The sequence below is a fragment of the Apteryx rowi genome, unplaced genomic scaffold (genome assembly GCF_003343035.1).
Source record: "Apteryx rowi isolate R43461 unplaced genomic scaffold, aptRow1 scaffold_238, whole genome shotgun sequence".
Classification (NCBI taxonomy): domain Eukaryota; kingdom Metazoa; phylum Chordata; class Aves; order Apterygiformes; family Apterygidae; genus Apteryx; species Apteryx rowi.
The window spans coordinates 1,085,354-1,094,119 of record NW_020448730.1 but is presented as its reverse complement, the minus strand read 5'-3'; positions in this window follow the sequence as shown (position 1 = coordinate 1,094,119).

Sequence of the window (8,766 nt, the reverse complement as noted above, 5' to 3'; positions counted from 1 at the left end):
AGTATTTATCAGTATTACAGGAAGGAAACATATTGTCGCAATTAGGCTAATGCACTTGCATAATTATTTTTACTTGCAGTTTAAGTCTGCCCAGAAGTAGGCAATTTGACCCGTGGGTGTCTTGCATTGGAGCTGTAGTCCTTCGGGTGACCTGGGCTAAGTAAGGCAGGTCACTGCCAGTTTACAGCTGGCGTGGGAAAGATTTAGTGCTCTGGGTATTCGAGTTTGTACATTGCTACTGTGAACGTGTTTAAAAAAAAAAAAAAAAACCCAAACCCTCCTCCACTGATCCACTGAAGTATTCCTTTCGACTCCCAAGTATCAGAGGAAAGGCATGTTTTAAAAAGGATATTAGCAGGAATCTTTAACCTTGATTGATGTATTGTCTCAGTGGCCCATTGACAAAATGCTCTGGGCAATATGTATGGACTTGTCTGTCTTGGTGTAGGGCTCTTCTATGAGATTCAGGGCCATAGACCAGATTTTTTCAGCTTGTGCTCTATTTTATCTAGGCCTCAATGGAACAGCCTTGCTGATGGTGGAAATAATATCCAACGGCCTGGTTTCAAAGCTGCGGTGCAGTATTACAGATTGCATTGAAGAAATCCTCATGAATGTCTTCATTCAAACACTGTGTAGTGTTTGAAACTTGCGTAATTCAGAAATAGGCTGAGTCCATACACATTGCACAGTACCTCTGTTGGGTCTGCCACATGAGATTTAATCTAGCAAGTGACCCAAATACATGCAGTAGAAGAACAAGTATAAGTACACTGGGGAAAATTGCTTGCCATCTGTCTCTGTTGAGCTGTATGTGTGTATTCGATTATTAATTTACATCTGTGATTTTTATGGCCCCTTTTTTTGTCATCAGCTCTTAATTTTTCAGCTCGAAATGCACTTCTCTGGTAGCTTTCCGTAGATGCAGTTCTCAGATGGCTGCAATCTTTTAAATTTCAGCAGTGAGGCTGGTGGTGGGGAAAAGGGGAGAGAAGGGGACTTGCACAGTTTCCGTGTAGTCCCTTTCCTTCTTCCCTTCTGTTGTCTTAAATGTGCTAATTTCAAATGACCATAAAGACAATCTGTATATGAAACATGGCCTTTAACATAGTGATAAAAATACAGTCCAGAATAAAATGCCTGAGTAACTGAGGCTGTTTAATTTTCAGGTGTTGTAGTTGAGTATCAACCAACTGAACCAGTAGTTGATTAGACATTGTGATGAATCCAGCATGGTAATATCCTATTAATGTGATACCCATTGTATTTAAAATGCTGAACATAATCTAAAAAAGCATTGGGCTTTTGCTTTAAAAGCTGTGTATTGAATGGAACCCTTCTGATCAAAATGTGAAATTTCAACTTCACCAAAGAATGTGATTTTTGCAATGGAGATGCTGCAGTATAGAGATTTTTGGAAGCAAAAAAGAAATCGTGTCCCCATAGGCTTTATTTTAAGATTCTAGTTGCATATATAACACTAACATAAACCATGTCACATTTGGTAGCTGGTTCAGAGAATAAATTCATTACCGTTAGCAGACTCTCCCTATCTGAGTCACTGGTTGGATATGTCTCATCTGCAGGAAGTTCTTCCAGCTCACAACAGAGTTACAAATTCAAGTGATCCACTTTCTCCTGCGTTCCCCCATATGTATTCCAGCTGCACTGCTGAATCCTTTAAGTTTGCCAGAGTGAAAGTCGCTGAAAAGGCTCGGAAGCCTCTCATCTCAATTTGTTAACCATCTGATAGCGGCAAGAATGCTGAATTAGAGCTCCTTTGCCTCCCTCATCTGGAAATTTGCCTTTCCCTTGTTGCTGGCTGCTCAGATTTTTTTTCTGTGAGGTTGACTGCAGCAGGCTTTGCTGTTTGTTTATGGAATTTTTGTCTTCAGCTGAAGTGTTTGATGCTGAAGCTGTAGATGCAAGCCTGCTGGCAACCTGTGGTGCAAGTTGTTCCAAACGTACAGTTGGAGAAGTGGACTAAATCTGAAGACAGAGACGCTTGTTCTTATTGTTACTTATGTTAATGCTTTTGGATTAACTGTCTATTTCAAAAGAAGTCTTTTCTGACTGTCCGTTCCTCTCAGTAGTGTTTTTCATCCCTACTTTTTGTACAAAATGGTTGTTTAAAAGGTAGAAACATTTTATCTGAAGATCCAAACCTTATGCTGAAAGTTCCTTCCTCTCTGACACTTTGGCCCTCAAGTTTTTAGTTTAATTTTGGAATTTCTCTTGTTTGCAGAGCCTGTTGTTGGCCTTTGAGGTTTGGCAGCCTTTGAGCTCCTGTGCTTCCCTGACTGGGGTGACTGACTGAGCGTATAAACTCTGCTTATCTTCCTTCAAAATGTGAGCTTGTTCTGTGGGTGGGTTATTTAAGTCGGGATGGCTGCAGAATTTCATTTCACGTTTTCTAGATCAGGTTGTCGAGTCATATTCCTTTAGTCCCAGGATAGTCCTGTAGCCTCGAGATACTTGTGCTATTGCTGGAAGAGGTGGTCCTTCCCAGGTAAGGGGGAGAGGGTGTCATTCCTGCCTTTTCTCTCACTTCCACCCTTCACAAAACTCCACACTGAAACAGTTTTCCCCAACGGTTAGCCCGTGGCTGCATGAAACGTGAAATGAGCCTAGGAAAATGTTTTTTGGAATCACACCCTTAAATATCACTTAACACGTTGACTCTGCTGCTCAGTTCATACCATTTTCGGACAGGCAGGGTGTGTTATAGGCTCGTGAGTGGCTCCTAATGGGCACCTGCAAAAGCAGCGGCATGCGCTTCTGCTCTGCTGACGCTTCAGCGCAGCGCTGCTGCTCTCTCTGTTTGACTGGATGAAGCTTATTCAGAAACAAAGAAACGCGCCAGATCGCTGGGACGGCAGGTAAGGATCAAGTAACCTGTCACACTTGATTGCACTTCGAGGAAAAAGGAAACCAGGAAATGCAAGTCAGGCTGTTTGAAGCTGATGAAACCGGTGGTTGTCCGCTGTCCTTAAGCGGGTATCATTAGTCATTACGCTTTGGTAGGTGCCACCCCTGTGATTCCTGTCCTTGTGAAGTTTCAAGAGGAAGAAAAAGTAGAACTGGCTTCCTTGAACAGTAATCCTTGCTTTCCACTGTGCTAATTAGTCTGTTGGCCTTCATTTTCCTATCAGCTTCATATGGAGATTTTTGATGAATAGTGGGAGGATTCAGCTGGAGGCAAAAAATGCTCATTTACTGTCTTCATATCACTTCTTTTCCTCCTCTTTTCATGTTTTGCTGTTTGTTTTATTAGAAATATTGTGCTTTTGCTATGAACTATTTTGTCTTTTATATATTATTTTCTTTGATTTTTTTTTTCCCAGTGGTTTATATAAATGGTCCATATGCTTTAAAAACTCTTACAAAAGCAGCCTACTCTCTAAAAGCATGTGTAGGTGTATACGTAATCTGTGCAGTAAACAGAAGAGCAGAGTTGTCTTTTATACCTACCTAAAACTTGAGACTGAGTGTTTTTGGCTTCTGTCTTTCCGGCAGAGAGCTGGACAAACTTCCCATTATAGAGTCTGTCAGTAAGGCTCCTTAATTTGTTTGCAGTGGTCAGTGCTGGCTGACTTGAAGCACTTTCTCCTCCCCGGGAGTTAAGAGCATTGGCCTCAGCAATGCCCTGGTCCCAGCTGGCCCGGGAAGGCAGCGACTGACAGGTAATTGAACCAGGATTTTCCACATGGCAGTACAGAGCGTTACCATTACAGGACTGGAGTGGCCTGTGGCATCCCTTTTTATTCATGAACCTATCAATAGACCAAAAAAACCCCCCTGGCCTCTGACCTGTGGTTCAAAGGAGTCATGCTTCCAGGACAGGTTTTTCTGCACTTAGCCTTATGCTAGGTTTTTTTGCTAATGAGAGGATTATATGAGTTTAACTCTTATGTGCTTTGGCTTCATCCAGTGTTAATTCAGAGGAACAACCCAGTAATTGGTAGCAGAACTATTGCTTAAAGTCTCTGCCAGTGTCTGGATGTTATTTTCGTGCAACTTCTTAATCTACACACTTAGATCCTAAAAAAGGACTTGAATGCTTGAAACAAGGTCATAATTCAGTGACCAAAATTGTCACAGAAACAAATAAACCCGCCCAGCAGCGGCCTAAATTGTTCCAAGATCTCTTTGTGCTGTCTTCCCTTCCCACCCTCCAGGGCTTCTTACATATAAAAATTAATGATTGGTCCTGGGCACAGGAACCGGAGTGCAGCATACGTTTTGCTCAACCCCTTCCCTGTTGTCGTACAGAATAAACTGCGTCCTGTGCTTAGGGTACCCTCCTGGTGGGACATGAATCTTTGAACCCTTTCAGGTTCCTAAATAAAAGTTGGATGCACATAAAGCATTTGTCCGCAGGCCTCAGAGATAGCATTTCATTTCTCTACTTAGTGTTTCCCATTGCTTAGTTACCTATTCTAGGTAAGTGTGACTTTGTTTTTTTTTTTTTTTTAATTGGTTTTCTGAGACTCTTCTCTCTCTCTGATGCGATGTAATCTAACTGTGTGATTTGGATGGCTCTCTATGAATCATATACTTTCTTTAGGAGGCAGCGACTGGCCAGTAAGTGCCCAGGCTCCCTGCCGTGTGATGCATCAAGAGGTATTTTTACAGGATCTAGCCTCTAACTTCTGTGCAGAAATGTTTTCTCTGTTTATGCTGTTTGAAATAGCTTTTATGTTTTGCTCAGTAAATTACTGAAACTGGTAATAATTACTTACTTTGGTGTTCAAAAAGCCCGGAGTTCTGGTGTTTGAGTAAAGCACTAAGAACTCCCTCCTGAAAATCATTTCCTGGAGTTGGTATTTTCAGTGCTTTTAAAGCTGGTAGAATTACTAAGTGGAGACCTTCCCCTTCGCCAAGAAAATGGATGTTGTCCATTATAAAGATCTTTAAGAATTAGCACTGATTCCAGGAAATAAGCCTGTCTGTACATAAGGGCTGGCCGTGCTCCTTGCTGTGGGGTATCATGGTTTAAAAAAAACCCAACTCCTCCAAAATTCACCCAACCAAAATCAAATTGTTCTATCAAAGAGTCCCTTCATATGGCTTCGTCCAGTTTCCAGTAAGAGAAGAAATGAAAGACTTCACAAGGAGACAGGAATCGGGGGGGGGGGGGGGGGGGGAGGGCAGCAAAAGTGGGCTTAAGTTGCCTCTGGAGCGAGACAGAGGTGGTCTGCACCTGTCATAATTTAAAGTTTTAAATATTCAGCAGGAGTCTGGTATCTGTTTTAGAACCGCGAATCTTGCCATGGTTCCTGTGCTTGCCTGGCTTCTAGTGTGGCATGTTTGTGAAGTGTGTTTTTAGCATACTCCGTTCAAATTGCTGTGTTGTCAATGAGAGTGCGAGTTACCTAACTGCAGTTCTTTGTATATTCACATCTGTGCATTTGACAGGCTTTTAGTAGTTGCTTTGAAATGAAAGATGCTGTTTGCTAGGTTATGAAGTAAGAGGTCACCATCTGGGAGGAAGCATGGGGAGAGCTAGAACTGCTAACCCAGAACAGTTTTTTTCCCCAAGTGACTAATTTGTTCCAGGTGCCTTACATGAAAGCTTAAAGTGGGAGTTCATTCTGAAAATCAGTCACTTCTGGGAATTTTGACTTTTTCTTGTGTGTGTGTGTGTGTGGTTTGGTTCTATCATTTGCAGAATGTGTTTTTGTTGGTGGGCCACGGAGAGAGCAGGAGGATCTTGCTAACCACCATGCAAAGCAGCACGTTAAGTAATACACTGGAAGTCTTCTTTTTAAAGCATGCTATGCATGTGCTTTTACAGGCTGTTTAGCACTGTGTCGTTTCTCTTCTGCAGACTGCTCCTTTTCATGCTTTTAGCCTTTTCTTACGATTTTGTAGCACTACGATAGCATCTGAACGTTCTTGATTTATTTTACAGTGTGAACAATATTCATGGGTTGGGATCAGTTATATTTGGCTGGATCTTTTGTTTGAGTGGGCTTGTACTGTGCTACTTTGAGAAGGGAATTAGGTTCTGATATAAATTCAGATGAGATGCTCACAGTCACCCGTCCAGCAACTGGAATAGCTTTCCCAACCCCAAATAACACAGGGGATTTTTCTTACCTAAGTAGAAGGAGTGGTACTGGCTTCAGTGGGACTTTGAGTGTGTGAATTGACTTGTAGATGTTGTCCTGTTGGTTATGAGAGTTCTGTTATATACTCTTTCATGCTTCATAATCTATTTAAAAGAGACTTTTTCTTTTCAAATAAAAAAAAATATTCAGAGGAATACTGTGCCACCTCACATCCTCTGATTTCCAGCAATTGTGTGAACATGAAGGTGCAATCATGCCTTCTCTTGTGCTTGATGCTATATTTATTTGATGTGACTGTAGCTTAATGTGGCAGCAGCTTTGATTGTTTTAATTATTTTGATTACAAGATGAAGAAGAAATGAGCCTCAGAAGTGAGGGAATATCTTAAGAAACTGTTAATCTTTTTATTTTGTGTGTTAAACATCAGCCCTCCAGATACCACTGAAATATGAAAAATATTTACATCTTGGATCAAGACTCTGTGTTGGCCTGGGTGTCTTTGATACCAGAATTTCACCAGTGAATCATCTTGGGCAACTCTTTGAAATTGTTTGTGGAGCCAAGTGTGGAAGTTTGCTTTGTGTGTCTCCAGCAAGATTGTACTGTTTCTGCCATCCTTTCTCTGCCCTTCCACGCTCCCTCCCTGCCAGAAAACATTATATGGTTCCTGGGAAGATCCTTCTATGTATGGTATGCATCTATCTGTATATTTTTCTTATTGGAAAATCTTGAATTATAACAAGCAGTTCCTTGTAATAAATTTCATGAAGCTTCAGTGTATGTATATATGTGCTTCGTTTTCCCCAAACAATTTCAGTCATACTTGCAGAAACTTTAAAATGTTGTTGTCTTTTTTCCAAGAGGAAAAGGGAAAATAGGTCTTGCAAAATTAATGTTAGTTGCAGAAGAAAGATTTCTTTTTAAAAAGAATTGTTTTTAATTAAACTTCTGATCTTCTACATTTTTATAATTAAAACAGAAGAAACCTTAGGCTTTTTTAAAAGCACTTTGATCTGAATTAAGATTCCAGTGCCAAAAAATAATTTAAATGCTACATGGCTGTATAAATAGTGCTTGCAAAAAGAACAAGTATGAAGAGAATGATGAAAAATTTTAATCAAATAAAATGGCATTCTTGTGTGTAGCAGCTTTCTGTTTATAAAAGAAGCAGTTCTTTAAAGCTGCTTTGTAACACCACTATACCTGAATAAATTTTGTCATCTTTGTGTGGAAAAGACATAGCTTTATGATCTACTCCATTTCATAGTACATTACTCATCCCTTATGTGTAACTCACTTGGATTATTAAAAAGGGTGGTATTTCTTTTTAATAAATCTCCTGCTTCTGGAGAACTCTGAAGATGTACTTTTTTTTTTTTAAGAAGAGGAGCTTAAATATGGGGAAAGGCCTTAAAGAAAATAGTTCCTTATATTGTTTTCCTCATGTTAGAAGAGCAAAAAGCAAATTGAGTCACTCCAGAATTCTGTCTACACTGCTTTTTGCTGCCAGACGTATTCATGCTCTTCCTGTGCTTTGAAACGCTTGCTCCAGTGGGCTCCGCATCAGCGCCACACAGCTTTAGTTAGTGTTGCAGAGCGCTGATCGCCGTTTCATGGCATATAGATTATCGCTGGCAGGTGGAGCCCCAGATGAAAGCCTTATTCACCAGTTCAGGCTTGGGGTTGCATATCTGGATGTGCCCCAAGCTACCGTGCGAGTCATTACATCTCCTGCTGCTGCTGTTTCCTCCTGCACTGTTTCTGCTCCTAATGTGCTTGCAAGCTCTTGGCAGCAGAAATCATGTCTTTAGTATGCGTATTACACTGGCTGGTTCAACATGACTCAAGCTTTGATAAGGGCATCTGGGTGTTATTTTAAAATGATGCCTCTGGGCTTAAAGAAGGGAGGTTTAATGGCAGTTCCTTTATGTACTTTCCTCTTTCCATAGGACCGCTAGATGTTTGCTTACCCAGAGGAGCTTGGTTGCTGTTTCTCTTGAGTTTAATTTGCTATAGGATTTTACTCTTTTTTTAAAGTTTTGTCTCTAACTCTTTTAACCACACTGTTTTAATTAACACTGAATGAGTAGGTTTGTACGCATTCAAAATGGAACCCTGAATTGCCTTGATTTATGATGGACAGAGGTCATGGGAGCTTCCTGCCTGGCAGGGAGAGAGTTAAAACGCTAAGGACAGCTTACATGTCCATGAAGTAGTAAGCTAGTTTGTCCTCTGCAATTTAGAGCCTGCTTTTAGCACTTGACAAAGAAAATAATGTAAGGATATTAACAAAAAGTAGATGTTTATAACCAAACCAAATGGATTTGCAGAGGTACAAGGAACCTGTGAGAGTGATTTTTGCAGGAAACTCTTCTCCTCTAGGGGACAGTCAGCTCTTTCTTTCATCTTTTCTAAATGTTCCAGTTTCAATCATTATATGCGATCCTTTCTCAAAATACTTAAAGGGTCAGATGATTTAGGGGGTGGGAGAGTGCCTGGGTGAGGAAAGGATCTTGTGAGGCAAAGGAAAGTCCTTAAGGTTAATACTGGCTTGCACCTGATTGTGTGGTGTATGCCTAATCTAATAGTTTGTAATGCTAATGAGTATTCATATTTAATATTTTACTCTTCTGAAAAATGATAAAAATACCTACTGTACAGGAATACGTGTAGTGTTTTGTCCATCTGACAT